General features: G+C 37.1%; 1 protein-coding gene across 3 annotated transcripts in view; it reads right to left on the bottom strand.

Annotated features, from left to right (window-relative positions):
- The window catches only part of KCTD16 (potassium channel tetramerization domain containing 16), a 309347-nt gene that overhangs the window by 281639 nt on the left and 2341 nt on the right, over positions 1–25367 (bottom strand). Inside the window, exons 2-4 of one of the 3 annotated variants that reach the window (XM_055112740.2) lie at positions 23918–24083; positions 3055–3138; positions 2650–2687 (exon numbers count right to left, since the gene is read on the bottom strand). The gene's annotated coding sequence lies outside the window, so the exon portion shown is untranslated. The remainder of the gene's footprint in view (positions 1–2649; positions 2688–3054; positions 3139–23917; positions 24084–25367) is intronic. The other 2 variants (XM_055112741.2, XM_003829092.6) reach the window with 2 other exon arrangements.

The raw sequence follows: 25367 nt of genomic DNA, 5'->3' as shown, positions 1-25367 counted from the left end.
AATAGTTTTATATATGTGTAAATGGAATTTGTGGAATCCCCTGAAGCAACTTAAGGAAATAGAGTTTTAAAATCCTGTTTGTAAAGAAAAGAAACAGGTTTTAGAATCAGGCAGAACAGAGTTTGAAAGAGGTACTTACCAGCTATATAATCATGAGCAAACACTTTACTCATTTATGCTGTTGATGTTACTGATCCCTTTTCTGAAAGCCTGGCTCTCCCTTCTAGGAGAGGAATACGAGAAAGTAAAGTGATACTCAGAACTCTAAGCACATTTGCCCTTGGAGATTGATAATTAGTTCATTTAAAAACAGGGCTTCTAACTTGGAAAGTATCTACACCTTTCAAAGGATGATGAATAGAAGAAAGTGAATGAACAGGCTGGCTCATTCAAAACAGATCACATCATTTTACAGTGATTCAGCACAGTCACTTTGGTATAGCGATTGTTTGTAGAAGGCGTTTTTCACAAATAAATCCAAACATGTCATACTCTTAGGCTGAAATGAATCTTACCAGTGGCATCTGCAGATGGGGAACAGCAGGAAGTAAGAAGGGCAAACACCAAATAACAAATGGAAAGATTTAGCTCAAGGAGCAAAATGGAATTGTTTTATTAGAGGACTTGAGGACTCAAAGCTGAGAATTGCAGATATGCTCTGAATACCACTTTTTTCCCTTCCCTTTTGAATTACTTGCAAGAAATCCATGGGGCAGGGGTCATTTTTCATTCTTGGTACCCTCAAGCAGGTAGCACAAGGTCTGGCATCTGAGAGATGCTCAATTAATGTTTGTTTAATTTAATTGCAGAACCAAGAGCGAAATCCTCAGAATGGCCCAATGAAACAATTACAAAGCTGATAGGGTCATATCAGATGGAGCTGTTGGTTAGGAATATAAGGTAGTTGATTCCAGTTTGTTTCTCAGACATTGTGTTCTACATGCCAGCAGGGATCTTTTCATTTGGTCAGGTCCGAGAGAAATAAGCTGACTGCGAAAACCACCCTCTCTTAACCCACTACTACAAAGAGGTATTCATGTCTTCGATGTGGGGTCAAATTGGAATGGAAAAAAGAGAAACCTTTAAAAGCAACACTCCTGAAAGAGTAAGAGATCAGAGTTTCCGGTTTCAAAATTTCACTGACACCAGTTTCTTAAAAGATTCATGTCTGTGCCTGTGGCCAAACAAATTAATAAAATTAACTGACCCAATTGCCAGGCAATTCCACATACATTTTCTATCTTAATTCCTAAAACAATCCTGAAATGTTAGCATTGTGGGGAGAATAAAAGAGCCTCCAAGAGGTTAAGTAACCAGCAGCGGATCACACCAAACCTGTCTGATTCCGAGGTCCTTTTTCACTACACCCAAATTATTTGGGCATATAGTTTCTTTTATTAAATATGCTCACTGTGTACCCAATATATTTTGGTTTGGCATCACAAAGAACACCAACACAATCCAGCATAGATCACCACTATATCCCCAATCGCAGTTCAGTGCCAGGCTCAGAGTAAGCACTCTATATATATTTGTCAAAGGGTTGTGAGAATGAACAAGCAAATGAATGAATGAAAGAATAAACCACCAATTAGGCCAGTGGTATCCAGAAGTTTCAGCTGGATATAACAAGCATGTGATCTAAGAGTGTAATATATCTAATTTTCTTTACTCCTGAAATGTTGTTTCCAAATGTGAAAAACGAAATGTTTATGAATAGAGCATCAGAGAACTGACCCTTCATGAATCCAAAAGGATAAGTAATATATATGTTTATGTTCCAGAATTTAAAAGCTTATAGAAATAAGACATTGCTTTTAGGATAAAAGTTTACATCAGAATGATAAAATTCTAGTTTTTATTTTTTAAAAAGTGCTTATATGCTGGAAAAATATGATTTACTGAAAAAGTATTTTGTCAAGGTACCAGACAATTATAATCCAACTATTTTATGTATCAGTTACTCTGCATTCTTTCCAAACATGTGTGTAGGGTGGGTTATGGAGTTAGAATGCCTGATAATGATTGACCTACATAGACACACATACCGGGCACAAGATTTAAGGGGCCAAAGTACATAATTCAAATATGAGGTAGGAAACATCACCTTTTTTGCTGTACAATGCAGATTTGCACAGCTGCTGCCAAGGAAATTGCATGTTACCTTTACAGACAATGATCTGAGCCTCAAGCACATCTCACAATTACCCTAGGGGTCTCTCAAAATGACAGGCTGGTACTATTGCAATGTGCAGTTCCAATAGCTGCCAGAGGACATCAGACAATTGTTTGAAATGGAGCCAGTGTTGTATATCTTCCTGATAAATCTGGTTGCCATTCATCAGGAAAAAGAATGCCTATGAACAAATGGAGTGACACAAAAAAAGATTTATGTATCTGATAGAACCTGGATTCAACCTGGTGTCCCTTGAACAATCTCTTGAATTTTTCATATATTTAAATGAGATCTTGAGAGTAGTTACATACATCTGTGTTGTTGATGTGCCATAATACAGGACATAGAAGCTGCAATTACTCCTGGATACGACATATAATACAATTATAAATTAAGATTAAAAATTAGATGAAAGGGCTAGGGATGGAGAAATAATAAATGCCTTATTTGCCCCAAAGACAGTAATAAAATACCTTCCTTTTATTGCCATTTGGTCCAAGGTCATTTATACCTATAAGGGTAAAGAAAGAAAAAGTAACTGCCCAATGGAAGTGACTGATGGAGTTTTATTATTGTGAGGCACTGACAATAATAAAAGTGCTTCACAACAGTAAAAACTCGCTTCCCTCCAAAAAATAAGATCACCTGCAAAGCCACTGGCCAATCAGAGCCGACATAGAGTCCTTCCCTAGAGCCCCACATAGTAATGACAGCTAAGATTGCTGGAGTCCAGCAAAATACGTTTTGAGCTCCTTTAAAATGTTTTGGCCATGTCTCTTATTATCATTCATTTACTCAAATATTTATGTATCTATTTGTACAAGGAACTATGTTAGGCTTTGTAGAGAATGTAATATTGAATCAAACATGAGTGTTACCTTCACTAAGCTTATAATCCAATAGCGGAAAACACTCTGTGTCTGACTTGGAGACAACTGGCACACAGGAGACAGTGATGACTGCTGTTAAGAGAAGAGGAAAAAGTTCTATGAGAGCAACAGAGCAACCAAAAGCAAAGTCATTTTTTGAAACTCTAAGAAACATCATGCCTAGAACAAAGTGTCCATTAATAAATTATTGATGAACTAAAGAAAGTGCCACTTTGCATTACTATACATTTACTCGGTATGAAATCAGAGAGGCATTCATTTAGAATTCATTTAGAGCTGTTCCAGACAGGGCTGATTCATTAGAGTGCTGATGATCTCAGAAATATTTTATATGTGTATATAAATGTAAGTCCATTGCAGCACTCTACTGTACAGTTAATCTGTATTTGGTTCTCAGCCAGTGAAGACTAAGAGCCATTTGAGTGGCCCTTCCCTCTCCATTTGTTGACTCCACCAGCTCCCTCCTTCTGTGGTTCCTTGTGTGCCAGTGAACACTGAAGCTCAAGATGGCTGACAAAAGGTGACCAAGCAACGGTGCTGGAGATTCTGCAAAAATCATGAAAGGTGCTGGATGGTAGCAAGCAGGCTGCACTGCAACAACCTCAGATGCCCCCAAGGAGGTGGTCTAAGAAACCCAGATCAGCAGACATTTGTTGCCTGGTAGAAATCCTTTGAGATTTTGAAGGACAACATAAGCCTTGCAGCAACCCAGAAAGATAAGAAAGGTAAATAGAAGTCATCTTGGGCCAAAGGCACATATAGCATCAATGTAGTTAATGTGATAATTTCCAGGAAGAGATTCCCCCAGGCTAACAGGGTATGCCTATAGTTTAACATTGGGGGATGGTGGTAGAGGAGGATTTCAAGCACTATTTCTATTTCAGATACACAGGGAGTCCTGTAATTAAGGATATCCTGAGGGTCTGGGGAAGCTGACGGTGTAAGCAACAGTTCTTTAAGGCAAGTGTGTGACACAAAGGAAATCTAATAAAAGAACAAGTTACTTTTGATCAGCACAAAATGACAACATTGAAGGATTTGTGGTCACCTTTCATTACTGCAAATAAAATTTTCCTTAAGTTCACCTAGTATTCACAAATTCATAGTATTCACAAAAAATACCAAAACACAATTTAAGTACTAAAAATGATTATTTCTTGCACAGAGAAGCAATAGAGCATCATGGTTAAAAGGGTGGGCTTTGGGATCAGAGAGTCCTGGGGTCGAATCCCACCTCCATTGTTTACCAGCTGGGAAAGTTACATATATCGGAGCCACAGTTTTCTCATCTGTACAACAGGGGTAATAATTGTACTTCCCATACAGAGTTTTGTGAGAACTAAATAAATAATGCATGTTGAATGCTTAGTTCACTAACTGGCCCATAGTAAATGCTCAACAAATGTATCATTTGCTATTACAAACATATTGCTTCGTGTCTTTTTAAAAATGAATTCTCTCCTTCCCCAAACTGTTCTAATTATTAGCTCCACAAGAGCTCAGGGTAGAGCCACATCACTAACATTGACCAATCCTTACTCTGGACCCCTTACAGATGTGAAGGGAAGGAAACAGAGCAATCATATAAATCTCCCTTGAGGATGCAGAGCCTCCTACTGAGAGGTGGTTTGGATAAGTCAAAGAGCACCATACGGCAGTGTTGTAATGTTTCCCGCATGGATAACACATTTTCTACTTGACAAGTTATCAATGTCACCATCTCTGGCCCCATAAGCTCCAGAGCTTGTTCCTCATTTGTTAGATGTCACTTGTCCCAGCATGGTGCTTTATATACAAGGATATCTGAGTGAAAGTCTGTACATTTTTAATGTTCTCTTCTTTCTTCCTAAATATTCCCCCTTGTTGACCTAATTCAGGCTCGGTGAAACATCTTCACTGTATGCAAATGACTGCAACACCTAAATGCTTGGCCTTGCTTTCTTCTCAACTTCCATACACCTGCTGGGCATTTTTACAGAGATCTACCAGCACCTTACACTCGAGTCCTAAGCTAAATATCTGTTTTCCACTCTCATCTTTTTCATTTCTCCAAGTTCTCCTTCTGTGTTAAGAGCATCACAGGTTTCTCAGTCCAAGTGAAAATCCATCATCTGATCCCTCCCTTTCCATTGGCACCCAACATTCAATAATTAAGTCTACCCACTTTCTCTACTATACTTCTTTCAGATATCTCTTCTCTTCACTTCCATTTGTCATACCTTTGTTCTTTGCCTTTTACCCAAATTTGACTAAGAAATAATTATGGAGCCATGAGCCAGCACAACACTAAGCTATAAGCTCTATGTGTTGGGGATCCAGAAATGAATAAAGTAGACCAGCTCTTTGCCATCATGGAACTTCCATTATAGGCCAGACACACAGATCATAAACAAATAAACAAATAAATGAGCAAGATCATTTCATATAGTGAAATGAGCTATGAATAAAATAGAATAGGTAGTATTTTAAAAATCTTGTTTGGGGCAAGGAGAAGAGGATTGATACTGCAGGCTGAGACTCTGGGGAGGGGAGCCAGCTATGTGAAATGCTGGGAACAGTGTGCTCTAGGCAGGTGGAATGGAAACAGCAAAGGCTCAGCTGTCTGAGGTGAAACTAAGCTCGGCTTGTTCAAGGAACCAAGAAAGCCAGCAAGTTGGATCCCAATGAGCAAGGGTGAGAGTGCAGGTCTGAGAAGTAGGCAGGGACCAAACCACAGATTTCATTCTATGTGTTATGGGAAGTCATTGGGAATTTAAAGTTAGAAGTGACATGTTCTGGTTTGCTTACTTTTTAAAAGGTGACTTTGGCTGATATGGGGATAACAGATTGTCAGGGAAACAAAATTAGTTGTAGGGAGATCAGTGGGGAGAATTTACAGGGATTTAGTGATATATGATGATGTCTCAGACCAGAGTGAAGTAGAATACATGAGGAAAAGCTAGCGAGGATTTTGGGGGTACAGGTGGTGGTATTTCTATATGGACCTGTTAATGTTCTTCCTCCTTTCAAGTTTTTACATCTCAGTTCATTTGACACAAAGCTAACAGTGTCCTCTTTCTAAAGATGCCATTCTTTGCCCAGATATCTTAATTGGCTCACCACTGCTCATAGAATAAACTCCAAAGTCCTTGGTGTATATTCAAAGCTCTCTGCTATCTGGCCTCACCTTCTTTAGAGTTCCATACAAATGGGCTGATAAGGAAAGGGAAAAAAATGGTTACAGAGACATTCAAAAGTTCTGAGATAAATCATTTCACAAATAGTGATATTCATAGAAAGTGGTGCTGGTTTTTGATATGTGAAGGACCAGCATTCACAGCTCTTCAACTGCTCTTAAAATCTGAAAGGTTCTGTCATAAATGAAAAAGCCACAGTGCCTCAATCAGTGGCTTGCTTTAACTTCCAAGGGAAGAAATAGGAAAGCTCTAGGAACTAGAAGAAATCATGTAACCCCTTAGAACACAAATAAATAGATGAATTAATTGATTTTGTTACAATCCTTTGCTTTATTTGTTCCCTGGTCTAAAATCTCCCATTATAATGCAATTAAGTGAAACCTCATGACAAAATGTAATGATTAAGCGAACTATAAAAAGACGGAACTTGATAAAATGAAATCGTGTATCACATTGAACATATGATTTCCTTTCTCTTCTGCCTTAAGTAAGCATTTCTTGGAAATCAAAAATTCATGTCAAGATCATCAAAGCCGACTTGAGACGTCATCAGGATTAACAATCTAGAGTAACAGAAGGGGGCAGTGTTATCACAGTCTCTTGCATCAACCTGAAACCTTGAAGAAGAGAAACTGAAAGTTACCCTGAGTAACACTGTTCACTTACCCAGCATCCTGAACTGAGTCCCAATTTCAATTACTAATTTCTTTCCACTTGTGAAGTCTTAAGCTCCCAAAGTCAGCAATGAGATGCCCCCTGTGGTCCACCCTGCCAAGCCCTATAAGAAACTGATCCCTTCTCACTGTAGCCTCAAGAAATGCAAGCCTGTCTCTACATTTACCTTCATTATTAATTATTCTGCCTTTTACAGAATGAATGGTGAAAGAAATTCACTTGTATTGACCATATAAGAAAAATACTTTATATTTAACATGTTATCAGAAAAGGCCTAAAGTTTATTTGTACTGCTGAAAAAAAAATGGAAATACGCAGCTCCATACAGAAGCACTGCCGCAAACACTCACTGTTAGCCTGAGATGCATAGAAAAACAGGGAACTGTCTCGGCCGTTGAGATAGTTTAGCAGACAAGTCTAGAGAGAGATAAGTGGAGGCAAAAGCTGGTAAACACCCCCAAAGAGGAGGTGAGATTTCTTAAAGAAATCTGAGGAAGGATAACTCAGCCAGCTGTCTTCAGGGCTTAGGGAGGGAGGATGAGAGGAATGAGAGGAAACATCATGACTAGACAGAGTTGCTATTGCACTTTGAAGGACAGGTGGAACCTAGAAAACAGAAGCTAAAGGTTCTATGTAGAAGGGAAAAGTGGTTGAAAAAATATGTGTGTAAGTGTGTCAGGGGGTATATGGAGGGGAGCAGCAGTTGGGAAAAGAACAGTCAATTATCCAGTTTGGCTGGAGCAAAAGGCACCAGTGAAAGAACAGTGGAGGAGTTTGAACTTAATTCTGTAAACACTAAGTAGTCATTGTGAGTTTTTGAGCAGAAATGACAGAAACAAGTTTCTCAACAACCACCACTTCTACAGAGTAACTCAGAACTCATCTACCCTCTCCCCAGCATCCCTTTGCTCACTTATCAGGGAGGACTTCCACCAATGATTCCCATTCAATGTCCCCACTGACAGGTGTGGCTTTGACATTAAAGTAATAAGAATTTCCGTTTTTACAACAGTATTAAAAAATATTTTCCCTCTATCCCCCAGCCATGAAAGAAAGGGAAATAAAGAGAAAAGCTGCTCTATTACCCATTTGGCAAAGTGAAGAATGGTGTACATTGAATGTCGCACATTAACGACAATCAGTGAGGCTCACCTTCAGCAGAGAATGAGAATGTTTTACGTGTGTTGTGGTGTGTGTGTGTCTGTGAGTGCCCATTCACTCATTCATTCAGTAAATGTTTGTTTAGTATGTTCCACATGCTAGGCATTGCTATAGGCAATGGGGATTCCACAATGAACACAAAAGAGCTGAAGCTCCTGCCTTCATAGAGCTCACATTCTAGACAATAAATGAATAAGCATATAGAATGTCAGATGATAATAAATACAGTGGAGAAAAATAAAATAGAATATTAATTACTATGTTACTGGGGAGGGGTATTAATAGCAAAGGGACAGAGGGGACAAAGAAAGAGGTAGGGAAAAAGTGTGTTCTTTAGTAGTTTAAGCTAAAAAAGGCTTTTTCCAGTCAGGTGAACTATAGTAAGGAAAGGAATTTTCATTCAACAATCAATCGTAATATTAATAGATATACTAATAGATACCAATTACTGAATCACTACTACATGACTGTCACTATGCTGAGCATTATTTCATTTATTCTTCACAATAACTTTGTTAGTGTGACACTTATAGGCGCAAAGGAAAGTGAGGCATCGTAAGAAAGAGAGAGAAAGGAAGGAGAGAGAAGCCAAGGTTCAGATAAGTCAAGTAGCTAGCCCAAGTGATCTTACGCAAATGTACAGAACGTGGATTTGAGTGCAGACACTCTGACTCCAAAGCCTGCACTCTTAACCCAGACACTGGGTTGAGGTACAGAGATAAATAAGTCATGGACTCTGCCTTGGAATTGCTCATAGTCTAGTAAGAGAGACAGACTCGTAAACAAATAAATCCAGTGCAGTGATAGGAGCTATAATAGAGGTATAATCGCGTTAAGGAGACACAGAGGAAAGAGTGACTAAGTGCCTGGCTGCGGGTGGGGTGAAGGGTTATCAAAATGCAGACATATTCATTTGTGCTTATGTAATTCATTGCTCTCGCTGGGTCTGGTTACTCACAACGAATCTGCAGTTCCCTCCAAAACCTTTTCCGGTGGATTTCCCCAGTCTGTCTTCACAGGTTGTGGGTTGTCAGCCTCATCCTGAATGCAATAAGTAGTTCTGACACAGAGGCCACATAAACTCTTTAAAGCCACTGTGGAGAAGGAAGGGAAATAACAATATAGCAGTCTACCTTAACTACCTTCATAAAAGGCTAAGGAATATGGCAACCATGTGAATTACAATGAGATGACCAATATAAGGGAAAAGAGGAAAAATGCTGGCAAACCACCTGAAAAAACTAAAGGGCATGTGTATTGTGATACAAGGTGGCTGACAACAGTTACTCAGAAAGGAAAATTATATTCCGTGAAGGTCCTTATTACCTAGCACGATTTGCTTTAAGCCTCCATTCTTAACCTAGGTCTGCAAACGGGATTCACAAAATTCATGAATTCCCTGAAATTGTATGCAAAACTCTATGTACCTGCTCTACATTTCCTTTTTCTTTTTTCTTTTTTTTTTTTTTTTGAGACGGAGTCTCACTCTGTCACCCCGGCTGAAGTGCAGTGGCGCAATCTAGGCTCACTGCAAGCTCCACCTCCCAGGTTCACGCCATTCTCCTGCCTCAGCCTCCCGAGCAGCTGGGACTACAGGCGCCCGCCACCACACCCGGCTAATTTTGTTACTGTATTTTTAGTAGAGTCGGGGTTTCACCATGTTAGCCAGGATGGTCTCAATCTCCTGACCTCGTGATCCGCCCGCCTCGGCCTCCCAAAGTCCTGGGATTACAGGCGTGACCTGCTCTGCATTTTCTAGAGATCCCAAGAGTTCATCCAAATTTCAAAACAGTACATGTTCTCCAAGTAGGTTAAGAGCTGTGCGTTAAATACTTTCAGAACTGCTACTCCAGTAGATTTAAGTATAAAGAGCCTGGCATATCTTAGAGGGTCCAAAATGTCTAAGTGCATCCTTTGATATCATTGTTATTTATTGCCTTTATCAATGTGTTTGCAAATTACTGGTGCTACTTAGACACCCTACACATGAATATAAGGCCTTACCATGACAACAGGGCTTGCTTTTGATTATGTTGTGTATAGTTGATCTTTTATCTCTATTTTGGAACTTCTTTGTAGAAAGATTCACTTTTCAAAGAAGCTGTTCACTCAGTATTGATTCTCAACTTTTTGTGGCAGGGGAGGGGAGGTGAGTATTTGATTAGGAATATTACAATGCCCCATTTGGTGTTTTCAAGCTGACCTCTCACCTGACTCTTTTCCACTCCAAACCCCTATTTCATAACTCAAGTTATTTATCTGTTGATACATTTCTCTTCATGTATATTTGGATCACCTTAGGCACAACAGCTTAAATTTTATTTTGGTTAGATGCCTCTTTATTACATTTGATTTATAGTCATTGAAAAAGTTATGAGGATAGTGGAGAATCTTCCACCTTTTTACTGATGCTGCTCAATGACAAATTTGCCAGAGGTTGAAATGTCCTACCTACTAACCATCAGCCTAGCCACTTTTGGTTAAGCACCCTTTGTGGGTTAAAGAAAAGAGTTAGGATGAGAAAGCTTACCACCAGATGTATCATTCTAAACTCCATCAGGAAATGCATTCTTAAAACTAACTTTGACTATTTTCTCATGTACTTTCTCTTGACAGACATAAGAAAACAGATCTAGGATGAGAATGCGGCCTTAATGATTCCCTACTGCTAAATAACAGTAAATCTGGAAGAGGTACAAAGCTAATATCTATTAGCTTTTTGTAAGTACCAAAGGACAATATGCAGAGAAGGATCACATTAACAGAAAAATCCAGATGAAATGTAAGATATGGACAATTCATTACCAACCAAAACATTTGCCTAGACTCATCCCCATCAAAGAAGCCTTGCTGTTGTGATAAGAAGCAAGAAACCTATAATGATGGCAGATTATCAGAGCCTCTTGCCAACCCTGGTGAAAAACAACTCCAGATACATAATTTTTCAGTCTACTATGTCTAAGCTAGGCTCAGACGGAAGAGTGCTGTCTACTAGATTAACCACATCCACTTCCGGTGGGGCTGGAGACGTGGTTACTGAAGCAATGGCTTGTGCAAATATTTTTTGATGAAATCACAGCCTGAAGTAGAAGAGCTGCTGGCAAAAATAATCTAAACAAAGATCCTGGCTGGTTTCCAATAAATAGCCTTCTTTCCTCAAACATTTAACACAACCTAAGACATCTGGAACTTGTAGAATCATTTTTCCAGGCAAAAGCAAAAATTTTACAGAATATTTGATTAACAGCAAGACTCTGGGGTACACCAAAAAATCCAGAGATCAACTGCTAAAGAATAAATTTAATAAACAATTAAGCAATTAAGAAGTCTACCTCCTGCCAGTCTCAAGTCATTAATGATTCAGTGAAAACAACTCATTTTCATATTTTCCTCTGTATATGCTTCATCAATAGAATTAAAATCTGAGGAAAAGGGGGAACCCAAGTGATATTTTGTTATAGCTAGAAGAATAAACAACATTTTTTCTCTCTTGCCCCCTGTGTGTATGTGTGTGTGTGTGTGTGTGTGTGTGTGTGTGTGTGAAATCAGCTCTTACCTTTGAAACTCTAAAATTTATTGACTCTGTTATTTTTTAATCCCTCCCTGTTAGAAATAGAAAGGCAGTCCTAGGAATGAATAGAAAATGAAGACTAAAATATTACCTGAAATTTGCATTCAATATGCATAGTAACAACTATTACAATAATGAGCCAGGACAATGCATTATGTCATTGGCAGGCAGAAAATTGTTATAAGTGGTTTGCAATATCTGTAGCTAATAATCTGGAAAAAAAAAATGAATCTAAGAAATAAATGAGATTTGTCAGATCTTTCAAATAAACATGTAAGAAGATTTGTGTTCTATGAACTATTTTTTATGTTTATGTATATATGGAATTTAGGAACTGAAAAGCCCTAAGGAGTTCTTTGACTATTTGAGAAGTGATTATTTGAATCATGTTTCTCTCCCCCAGTGACACTGTAAGCGCTGAGAGGGAAGGGATCATTATTATTTTTGCTCATTATTATATTCCATCCCCTGCACCTGGCACAGAACCTGACACATAATAGGTGTTGAATAAAGAGTTACTGAATGAATAGATGGATCAATACATCCCTATTCCAGTTTCTTTTTGTCTTCATTATTCAGCTGAGAAAACTGAGGCCAAGAAAAGCTACACAGCTAATGTTACATTTCTAGTGGTTAAAAAAGTTAATAATCCTTTACCTTGATCAGTTTGGTAATATTAAAACTTTAACATACATAGAGTATATTGCCTTTGATGCTCTGTCTTTGGATTGGGCATGTGTTGAGGAGAAAATGTGGATACCTGGAAAACAGTTTGGCCTTGTTTAAACAAACTGGTTTTTTAAAGTCCTTCTGCTTTCTTTTAAGAGGTGAGAGAGCTTTGAGACAGACTTTTCAGCTATTTTTTAAAATTACAAATCTAGAATATTGTTAAAGTACATATAAATAAAATAAATGCAATGCTTATGATGATGAATAGTTCTGACTGGCAGCATGTACAATTTTTTATTTAAACTTTAAACCAATTCCCTTAGGCTCTGAACAGGGACAATAAGCCATTAGTTTTTTTTTCTTTTTTTTAAAAAAATGAGATCTAGCACAAACTTCGTAGAATAGACTTCATATTTACATATTTCTTTCTTACATAACTGTAGACTTTACATGCTAGTGTAAACGCTAATTGTTTTCTGGGTTGGCCATATGAGAGTCTCTGCTGTCTTTCCTGGTAGCAAACATCAAGCATAACTGATGAATTATTCTGTTTCTTTTGTGGGCCACAGTTTCCATATGTGACAAAGTAAGCTACCTTATGATATGAATGATAGATTATAGAAGAGGCTCTGAAGACAGCCTGGTGTTCAAATGTTAGAATACAGAAGAGATTCTGAAGCTCACTTGGAGTTCAAATCTTCACTTCATCAACTGGGTCACCGAGGGCAAGTTATCATATTCCCTTCCAGGTACACCCAGAAACTTTTGCACCTCAGGTATCTTACCAGTAAAATAGGATGATAATAGCACTTGACTTAGAGAGTTCTTGTGAGGATTAATTGAGCCAATACATGTAAAATACTTAGGACAGCATTTATTATATAGTAAGTACTAAATTGATGTTACCTATTGTTATTATCTTTTTATTACTCAAATCATTCATGATAAGAAAGGGTTTTTTTTTTAATCTTAGTAATTTCACTCATGTATTTATTCCTAATGCAAAAATGTTCCCTATCTCCCAAGAAAACAATAAAATGTAAATGGGTGTCTAGTAATACTGCATGAGAATTATCCCTCCCCTACTCCAGGTTTCTGTGCTTCAGGCAGTATTGCTGTCACCCTTGCTCCAGGTACAGGTGCATGACTTACTTGGGTAGACTGGTCACAGCATTTTATACTCCCTGCCACCATTTTTATTACAGCAATGGACACGAAGCTCAACCAGAGCCAAAAAAGATGTGATTTGGGAATATTTTCTGGGACCATTAAGATATATGATATTGTTTGAGCCACTGAATTCAAACAAATCTGAAGCTAGCTGTACCCTAGACTTGGCATCCACTGAGGCAATGAGTATCTTCCTACAATGCTATCAATTTGCATTTAATTTTCTGTTGTCTGAAATACAAACTTATACAGAAGAGGTGTCCAATAACAAAGATGTAGGTGATATTTTAAAAGACTGAGTAGGTGTCAGAGAGGCAAAATAATATTGTGGTTAAGTGCATAGACTCTAAATCAACTTCCTAGGTACCCATCCTCACTCTACTGCTCAGCAGCCATTTGACTTTGGACAAATCACTTACCTCTCTCTGCCTCTGTCTTCCTCTGCAAAATGAAGATAGTTAACAGTATCCATTTATAAGGAAGTTTTGAGGAGTAAATTAGTTAATATATGTAAGATATTTAGAACAGTGCCTGACACATAATAAGAGCAAGTTTTGGTTATTATTTTATATTTATTACTGAGATCTGAAATAATGGTGATATAGTTTATCAAAAAGAACAAGGGAAATGGCTCTTACCATGTTGCTAACTAAAATTTTTCTGTAGACAGAGGAACTAACTGATTAATTAAATGCACCTCTTTGTAGCAAAGGGCTTGAATAGACATTACTCCAAAGAATTTATACAAATGTCCAAAAAGTGTATGAAAAGATGCTCAACATCACTAATCATCAGGGAAATGCAAATAAAAACCATAATAAGATATCACATCACACTCACCAGCATGGCACTACAAAAAGGAAGAAAGAAAATAATAACAAGTGTTGGCTATCGTATGGAGCAATTAGAACCTTTGTGCACTGTTGGTGGGAATGTAAAATGGTGTTGCCACTATAGAAAACAGTATGGCAGTTTCTCAAAAATTAGAAATAGAATTACCATATGATCAGGCAATTCTACTTCTAAGTATATATCCAAAAGAATTGAAATCAGGGTCTCAAATGGATATTTGTACACCCACATTCATAGCAGCATTATTCCTAAGAGCTAAAAGATGGAAGCAACCCAAGTGTCCATCAATGATAAACAGATAAACAAAATGTGCCATAGACTTTAACATGGACAAACCTTGAGGACATTATGCTAAGTGAAATAAGCCAGTCATAAAAAGAATAATACTATATACAGTAGTCAAATGCATACAAATAGAAGTAGAATGGTGTTTGCCAGAGCTGGGGTGGGAAGTTTAATGGATATAGAATTTCACTTTGCAAGTTTAAAAAGTTATAGAGATTAGTTTCACAACAATGTGAATACACTTAACAACACTGAACTGTATACTTAAAAATAGTTAAGACAGCAAATTTTATGTTACATGGTATTTTACCAAGTTAATAATAAATAAAAATTGAATTTTAAAAAGTACATCTTTATAGTTCTGTAGGCATCACAGTACCTGATTAAGCTGGTACTAATATGGAATGAATAAATGAATGATAATGTAACAAACCTAATGACAAAACAAGTAAAGGGTTAGGTAGTTCAAGGAGTTGAAATTGTCATGAAGTAAAGTAGAATCAAGTATCAAGCACTATGTACAAGATTTATGGTAAAGATAAAACATACTACATAGTATTATGTAAAGCATGAAACCTATAAATATAAGTTCTAGCCTTGATTCATTTATACTTTTATTTATAACATATAGCAAATATTTACTAAGCACCTACCATTTGCTAGGCACTATTCTTGTTCATCAATGAATAAAAATGCCCTGTCTTCCTGAGGCTTATTTCTAGTAGGGTAGGAGAAGGCAGCAATATACAATTTCTAGTTCTAGCTGGATGTGTGACACCAGACTAGTCCCGCGAGTTTTCTGGGGCTTAGTTTCCTCATCTATAAAGCGATGTGCATGTGGCAGAGGAACAAAATGGTACTTTTCCTTCTTATATTCCACAAGATTTGAAAATTATTTTTAAATATGGGACAAGGCCATAAAAAGCCACTAGGGGGCAAAATGAGCATGGAATAAACATTTTACTGATGTGAAATTGTAGAGACGAAAAGGAGAGTCATCCTTTATGCATCATTAAAAAAATAAGCAAACAGCAAATGTTGTGCATCATTATAGGTAGAGAAAGAGCACCACGGAATAGTTATCCAACTGTGTTTTATTCTATGAGTAAATTATTTTATTTTGAGACCATGTTTTTATAGGGAAGAACAGTGTGCAAGAAGCAGAATACTCCACTAGTAATTGAATAACATTTCTAAATGTATGTAATAACAGTAAAACCATATCCACAGAAACACAAAACACCAATAAGTAGATTCAATACTGAAGTAGCCCTTTACTTACGTGTTAGGATCTCATATATATTTAGAATTCTTTCTTTCACGTTTATTTTGCTTTGGTCTTACTCCCACTCTTTTATTTTTTTTTTAAGTTTCATTACATAAAGTTAAGGTGTACAACATGATTTTTTATATACATGTACATAGAGAAATGATTACAAGTAAGCAACTTAACATATCCATCATCTCACAAAGATACTCTGTGTATGTATATGTTAAGTAACAACAAACAATAATAACAAAGAAATAATAATAACAAACATAACTGGGAGTGAAGAAAGGTAAAAGGTAATTAAGATCACAATTGTACTTAATCTTAAGAAACTTTTTCTTTAACCTGTCTCTGTCTGTCTTTCTCTCTCTCTCTCTCTTTCTCTCTCTCTCTCTCAGACAGGATCTCCCTGTGTCAGCCTAGGCTGGAGGGCAATGGCACCATTATGGCTCACTGCAGCCTCAATCTCCCGGGCTCAAGCAATCCCTGGTGTATGTGTGGTAAAAGCACCTAAAATCTACTCTTTGAAAATGTCCACTATGCAATAGTATATTATTAACTATCACCTTCATAGCCCTCCTGCTGTATTTTGGATTTCAAGATGTGCTAATCCTCATAACTGCTACTTTGTACCCTTTGACCTACATATCTCAATCCCCTCTTCCCCTGGCCTATGGTAACCATCATTCTATTCTGCTTTTGTATATTTAAAGGGCTTTGTTTCTCTGTTTGCTTTTAGATTCCACATATGTTTTAGTCTGTTTTCTACTGCTATAACAGAATGCCACAGACTGGGTACTTTATAAGCAATAGAAGTTAATTTGGCTTATCACTCTGGAGGCTGTGAAGTCCAAGAGCATGGTGCTGGCACCTGGCAAGAGTCATCCATGCCAGAAGGTGAAAGGGGAAAGTGACCACACAAGACAGAGAAATGAATGGGGATAACCTTATTAGGAGCCCACTCCTGCCATAACTAACATAATCCTGCAATAACAGCATCAATCCCTTCATGAGAGCTTAACTCTAGTGGCCTGATAACTCTTTTTTTTTTTTTTTTTGAGACGGAGTTTCACTTTTGTTGCCCAGGCCGGAGTGCAGTGGCGCGATCTCAGCTCACTGCAACCTCCACCTCCCAGGTTCAAGCTACTCAGCCTCCCAAGTAGCTGGAATTACAGGCACGTGCCACCACGGCTGGCTAATTTTTGTATTTTTAGTAGAGATGGGGTTTTGTCATCTTGGCCAGCCTGGTCTCAAACTCCTGACCTCAGGTGATCCACCTGCCTCAGCCTCCCAAAGTGCTGGGATTACAGGCATGAGCCACTGTGCCCTGCCCTGATCACCTCTTAAAGGCCTCACCTCTTAATACTGTTACAATGACCATTCAGTTTCCAACACAACAACTTTTTGATGGACACATCCAAACCACAGCAACATACAAAGGAAATCATGCAGTATTTTCCTATGCCTGGTTTATGTCACTTAACATAGTGTCCTCCAGTTTCATCCATGTTGCACAAATGGCAGAATCTCCTTCTTTACAAAAGCTGAATAATATTCAATTATACACACAAACACCACCACCAACAACAAATTTTTTATTCAATCATCCACTGATGGACATTTAGGTTGTTTCCATATCTTAGCTATTTTGAAAAATGCTGCAATGAACATGGGAGTGCAGGTATCTCTATAAGGTGCTGATTTGATATCCTTTGGCTATATAGACCCAAAAGGGAATTGCTGTGTAGATACTGCTACTAATCAACATAGGCCTCTCAGATTACACAAGAACGTTCACTATTCTTTGTTTTGTTTTGTTTTTCAATTACATCCCATTGAGAAGTGGTGGTTTTAAAAACATGTTTTAAAAATATTTGAAAATCTTTGCATAAAAAGTTGCAGTATAATTGTCTTTTCCTTGAATATGGACCAGCTTTAGAGACACGTTTTCTAGCCAATAGAATGCCTCAGAATATCATATGCCTTCCAAGGATGATGTAGAAATGGTAATACAGCTTTTTTTCTCTCTCTCAGGATACTCTTCCCCAGACTACAGCTGCCATGTTTTGAGGAAGCCCGTACCACATGAAGAAACCATGTGTATATGTTCTGTTTGAGAGCTCTAGCTGAGATCCCAACCTGCAGCCAGCATCAGCAGTCACATATGTGAATGAGCTTTCAGATGAATTCAACATCCAGCTTTTGAGCTCCCCAGCTGAAGTTGTATGGAACAGAGATGAGCTACCCCCAACAAGCCTGCCCAAATTTTGGATTTTCAGGAAATAAAATGTTATTGTTATGGTTTTAATCCACCAAGTTTTGAGATTTTTTTTTATTTTTGTTCTTTTGTCTTCTTGGAGTTTTTTGTTTGTTTGTTTGTTTTTCTTTACAAGGCAACAGATAATTGGAATGAGGGATAGTTACATTGAGAAATATGGCAGAAGAATTTAAGGAAATGAACTACCAGGGGATTAAATGAGTGCTTCTGTGGAGTCCTATTGGCATGGATCCACTCCCCCTTGCCCTGAACAAAATAAAAAGTTCTCAAAGTATGCTATCCCTCAGTGTCTAATCCCATGTGCACTAATGCTCAGGACTGTGGGTCTTAGAAACAGATGAATGTTTCTCATGTAGGAGCATCATTATCACTGACAGCAAGGATAGTCATTGGCAGATCACTATAGCCATCTTCCCAAGCAGCAGATCTCCAAATTAGAATCTTTTCTTGGTTCAGACCTTCCAGTTCACAAAGAATGGTGATCCTGGCTTGTATGGAAGCGCAGTAATGACCTCATCAAGCTAGAAGCATTGAGGAACAGGAGCATTTCTCCAGGCAGAGGACTGATGCCAGTGAACTTGCAAGCACCCACAGGGAAAATGGGCGAGTAGAACTATGTCAAGCTTAAAAAACCATAGACAGACACAGAATCTATTTGTTGTATATTGTGACTGGCACATGGTAGGTTCTCAATAAATCTTTGTTAAACAAATGAATAAATACCACAAACAACATTATTTTATGTCCTAGAGTTGGGATACAAAAGTAAATATAACATAACCTCTCTTCTAATAGAGTTTCTGACATAATTAGATGGTTACACTTATTTATCACCTAATCTTTGTCATGTACTAGCCGAAAGGCAAAGACAAGATTCAATGGTGAATCTGATACTAGTCTTATTAGTAAAATTGATCAAATCCCTTGTTCTGATAGTCTTCTATCTACCATGTTGGTGAAGGAAGGATCCCTGTTCCCAAATAGTACAAGATGGATGAGCTCATGATATACTCAACACTGGACAGATGAGACTGGCAGCAGTTTATTAATCATATACACTCACAGCCTGGGAGAGAGGAGCCTGCACGCATGCAGGGATACATAGTGGTTACACTCAGGAGTAGAGTGAATAAGCAGGGCCTGTGGTGTACAGTAGCTAGAGGATGAGTTGCCTCCTGGTTCCCATGGGGGGAGGGGGATGTAATTTGCTTCTTTGAATAATTTTACCAGCTCATAAGAAGGCAAAACCACTTGGGTTGAGGCCTGAGTGGGGTGGCTGATAGGGGAACCTGCCTGGCGGGGAGACTTTTCTGCTGGGTAGGGGACATATCTGGCAAGAGCAAGGGAACTCATGGCTAAACTTTTAGGACCCTGTGAGGGTCAGAAATGTCAAGTCAACACATGCAACTGTAGGTCTTACAATACGTCCCTTCACTTCTCCTGGCCTCAGATCCTCATTTGTAAAGTCAAAGAGTGGGGAATGAATTCTCTCAAGGTTCCTGCCAGTTTTAATTCTCTTTAATTCTTAATATGTGTAGCCAGTTAAACGAGGGGAGTTTTGGTCATTTTCTGATGCACGTGCTGTCCTGATTGTTCTATGAAGATCAGTCTATTCTTGTTAACTTTAGAGCTATCTCAGTGAATTCAGGCCAATTTCCTAGGGGCCTCTCAAAATTTTAATATGAAGTTGAGACATTTAATTTCCAGGGAGTGGGAAGGGGATGTAGTGTGTTATAATATTTAGTACAGAAGTCAATTTTTAAATTAAAAGGAATAACTTTTAATTAGAGTCAAGAAAAGAAATGACATTTATAAATCTAGAATCAAATAATATTTTAAATGATGTTAATCTTTCCAAAATAACATCTTAGCAAGAGTTAAGAAATGTTTATATTCTCTTCCAGAGAGGAAAATTCATTATCACAGACAGTAGGGGATTTATGATTTTCATTAAATTGTATAAAATTAGGACTGCAGAAGAATAATAAAAAACATCTTGACTGCTTCACCTAAAATCAAAAGGAAAAAATGTGTTTACCTTTGACTTCTAGATCTAAGTGTGCAGAATTTAATTAAAATCAGACATTTGATTTCACATGTCTCTGTTTTAAAATAAAATAATCCTCATTTAAGGAAAAGAGTTAAGTATTATAATTAGTCTTAATAACAAAAAATCATATCTAAGTACATTAAAAGCATTATGATTATAATAACTTTTTCTTCTATGGAAGAAAACTGAAAAATCAAAATGCCTACTTTTATAGTTCTACTTCATATTTTTAAAAATCATCACGAGTGAAAAAAATCAATAAAATAACATTGTTTAAGAACTGGTACTGTAGACATTAAGAGTTTCCTTTAGCAGGCTTTTACTCATTTATAAACATAATGGCCTCTTACTTTGTTTCAGAAAGTCTGATGAAAAATATTCCAGCATGTGTCTTTCTACAAGCATGAGATTGACTTTAAACCCAATGTAAAAAGTTTACTTTGGGACAAGTGTTAAACTAGACATCCAAAATGATGCAGTTGAAGTCTCCATTGCTACAGATTTGATTCAAAAGGTTTGCCACTCTGCAATAGTGACAACAAATTGACATTGACATGAATAGCTGATCAAAGTGAAAAAAAATCAGATTATTGTTCTTTCGAGCATGTGTGTAGCAAAAGACTTAGTCTATATTTGGGCAAAAGAACGCAGTAACATCATAAGGCTGGTATGAATTCAACTGTACATCCCCCCAAAAGACATATTGAAGTCCTTACTCCCAGGACATCAGAATGTGACCTTATTTGAAAATAAGATCTTTACAGAGATAATCAAGTTAAAATGAGGTCATCTGGGTAGGTGCTAAACCAACATGACTCGTGCTCTTAAAAAAGGGAAATGTGGACACAGAGACAGGCATACACAGAGAGAAGACTATGCGAAGACCATGTCAAGGTGAAGGCAGAGATTGGACTGATGCATCTACAAGCTAAGGAATGTCAAAGATTGCTTTCAAAGCACCAGAAGTTGCAAAAGAGGTATGGAGCAGATTCACCCTCACAGCCCTCAGAAGGAAAAAGCCTTGCCAAAAACCTTGATTTCAGGTTTCTAACCTCCAGAACTCTAAGACAATAAATTTCATTTATGTAGGCCACCCAGTTTGTGGTACTTTGTTACAGCAGCCCTAGGAAACTAATCCAGTCTGAATTCTATTTTTTCAAACCATCACTTTAGTCTCATCCCTTCCATTCCTCAACAGCAGTAAAATGTTCCTTCTTACCAATAATTTCTGCACAAATTGCAATGATATACAGATATGACAGCATGACAGTTACTGTGGTTCAAGCATTAACCTTCTTTAAAATAACTCTAATTGAGAGAGTTGTGAGGAATTCTTCTTCTTTTTTTAATTCTGGAAGAAAACCCAGAAAATACCCTTCTCAACACTGGTCCTGGCAAAGAGTTTTTGATGTAGGTGCCCAAAAGCAATTGCAACAACAACAACAAAAAATTGACAAGTGGGACCTAATTAAACTAAAGCGCTTCTGCACAGCAAAAGTAAACAACCTACAAAATAAGAAAAAACATTTACAAAGTATGCATCCAAAGTATGCATCTGGTTACAAAGATTTAGTAACCAGAATCTATAAGGAACTTAAATCGACAAGAAAAACAAATAACCACATAAAAATGGACAACAGATATGGTCAGGAAGAATTCTAACAGAAAAATAGAAAAAGTATACTGCCTAGAGGAACCTAAACCATAATATATCACGCTTGCAGTAATTTTCAAGCTGTTCTCTTGTTGAGTATAATAAAACCTGACACATCTATGATTTTAAGAAACACTATATCTTTAAAAATTGTTATGGCTATTATTTCATTTGCCTGGGACACTGCCTTTTTCTTTCTTTGCAAATAAATATATTTTCCACAATATAAATCATCTTATGCTCTGTCTCCTGATAAATTCTGTGTTTTAGGGGAAGAGAGGAGAGAAAGGGAAGGCAGAAAGATGGATACTTTTCATAGTATTTGAAATAAGATGAAACATATCAAGAAAATCGAATATGAGAAGCACTGTTCACAATTTTCAAGTATAATTGCCCTAAATATAGGCGGTTCTTAAGACAATACTTATGAGACTAAAATTTACAATGCAGACAAGCCAAATTTGAAAAATCTTGGACAGAGATAAAAAAGCATATTTTAATACACTCCACCATATCAAAAAGCAAATTATAATATAATACAGAATCTGCAGGGGAAACAACAGAGTGAATGTTTATAATTGATCTTAGAAGTAGTTAGCTTGTTCAAACCCAATCCTTATAGCTTTTAAAAAGACAATTTTTCCTGAAGAAATCATATTGCTTCTGTAGCTACATAGATTCATCAATAATTATTGCAAATATTTATGGAATACTTAGTACTTAGACACTTATACTTGAATACATTATATCATACAACCCTTCTAGCAATGAATACTCCTATCTTGCTTTTACAGATGAGAAAAGTGAGGCACAAAGAGTTTAAATAAATTACTGAAGCTCCATGGCAAGTAAGTAGTACAGAATGTAAATCCATGCAGTCTGGCTCCAAGGCCTCTACCCTTAACTACTGTGCAATATCAATGAACATACATGACTAATGTAACATAAACTTAAACATAAGGTTTAAATATTATTTGCCCAATGAGAAGATTACAGAAAATATTTTTATCAACTTGAATATATATACATGTGGAGACACAGATGCAATTATCAAATGTCTAGTTGCAATTTTAATTTATATGGATTTCAGTAATCGCATTTTAGATAAATTAGTATATTAATCAGAATTATTGACTTTTCTACATTCACATTTCATAACACAATAACAATACAGCCTACTGCTTTAGCATAAGGACTCAGGAACAAGTTCAAAATGTCTAGTCTACTATTTTCTACCATAATAATGTTTAACAAATTACTCTGTTTCAATTTCCTCATGTGTCAAATGGGCGTTATATGGCACCTACCTCATTGGGTTGTCAGGAGGAGGAGTAATTGAGTTAAAAAGTGCAAAGTGCTTAAAGAAATGCTTGGCACACAAATTCTTGAAGTATAAATAGGTGTTAGCTGTCATATTTTTCAAATGCTTCATTTTTACCTTTGGCATGCGTGGCTTTGCCATCATTAGAGCCCACTTCGAGTTCTCCCATGCTGTTTTTCATATTATCTCCCCTACTACCCAAATTATTTGAAATACAGACTTCAGTGCTTCAGTGCTTTCACTGAAATTCATATTCCAAGCCACAATAGCCATTCACCTGACATTAGAAAGGTTTGTTACTGAAGAGGGTATTTTTGATCTCTACAATGAAAATATTTACAGTATTTACAATATTGCTTATATGTTATCTTTAAAAGACTTTTTTTTAACAACATGCAGCACTTGCAATACTGAAGTCAAGCTTCCAGGAATAGTTATAAAATTGGGGTTAAATTTCTTTGCCTTTTAAAAACCAGTTCTGTACAAAAGCATCCAATGCCATTACGGGCAAACCTGTCTTCTCAAAACTATTCATCGTTCAAAGTAAAATAATTGAAATAAAAGAAGCAGAATTTGAATAACCTAGTACAGGAGACTAGATGAGGAAACTCTTTGGTAAGGGAAAAAAGATAATTTGGAGGAAATATAATTGTCATATTTGGGAAAAGAGGTTACATAGTTAATATATAGGGAGAGTAAAAACAAACACTGGCACTTACATTGGTTTTTACCATTATTGTCAGGTTTCATTGTGGAACTTGACTGAAATACACAGAGCTGCCAGATCTCCACTTCATGTGGTGCTTGTGGATATAGCTGAAGGTAGGAGAAAACTGCCCATGTTCAAACCATAATTTTCTGGCACAATTTTCCATGACATATGAACTGAAAAACAGAAGGGAAAGAAAGTAACTCTAAAATATCTTAGTTTCAGAGCCATACTAAGAAAATGGAGTTGTTTTGCGTGTTTGTGAAGCATGTAAAAGTGTTAGTGTGTATACTAACATGACTGTCTAACTAAATGATATTACTCATTATTAGGATGTCCTTTCCCTTTTTGTTTTGGTGATGGATACATTAGGTCCCAGGGAAGGACTGCGCAGCTATTACAAGTCTAGCTCATGTTGCCTCATCTCTTGACCTAGGTGAGGCTTTCTACTCCTAATAAAGCCAGCTGGGTGACTTTAACAGAGGACGGCACATTTACCAAGTACTCCAGTCTCCTTTAATATAACTTTCTGGAGCCTATCCCAGAGTGAGGGAGCAATGCCAAAAAAAAAAAAAAAAAAAAAAAATCCAAAAAGAAATTCCTATGTGACTAGCCGTGAAATTAGCGGATGTTCTCAAAATTTCTAAGGGGCATCAGCAGGATACCTTGGCTTACATTTCAAAGTCAAATAAACAATATGCAAAACTTAATCAGGTAACTCAATGTTCTTGCTTGGCTTCTCAATTGGAGCAGAAATTCAAAGGGGAAAATTTAAATAAATACGTTAATTGCTTTCAGAGACAGAAGTAGAATTTGAATAACATCTATATCTAATAATTCATTCCTAAACAGGCAAATTTTTTAAATTTTAAGTTCAGGGGTACAGGTGCAGGTTTGTTACATAGATAAACTTGTATCATGGGAGTTTGTTGTACAGATTATTTCATCACCCAGGTATTAAGCCTAGTATCTATTAGTTATTTTTCCTGATTCTCTCCCTCCTCCCTCCAATATGCCCCACTGTGTGTTGCTCCCCTCTATGTGTCCATGTGTTCTCATTATTTAGCTCCTACTTATAAGGAGAATATGTGGTATCTGGTTTTCTGTTCCTGCATTAGTTTGCTAAGGATAATGTCCTGCAGCTCCATCTATGTCCCTGCAAAGGACACTATCTCATTCTACTTTTATGGCTGTATAATATTTCATGGTGTATATGTGTCACATTTTCTTTATCCAGTCTATGATGGATGGACATTTAAGTTGCTTCCATGTCTTTGCTACTGTGAATAGTGCTGCAATGAACATACACATGCATGCGTAGTTATGATAGACTGATTTATATCCTTTTGGGTGTATTCCCAGTAATGGGATTGCTGGGTCGAATGGTATTTCTGTCTTTAGGTCTTTGAGGATTCGCCACACTGTCCTCCATAATGGCTGAACTAATTTACACTCTCACT

This window comes from Pan paniscus, chromosome 4, assembly GCF_029289425.2.
Source record: "Pan paniscus chromosome 4, NHGRI_mPanPan1-v2.0_pri, whole genome shotgun sequence".
In the NCBI taxonomy this organism is placed as follows: Eukaryota; Metazoa; Chordata; class Mammalia; order Primates; family Hominidae; genus Pan; species Pan paniscus.
The sequence above is the reverse complement of the archived record's forward strand: the minus strand, read 5'-3'. Positions and strand labels throughout refer to the sequence as shown.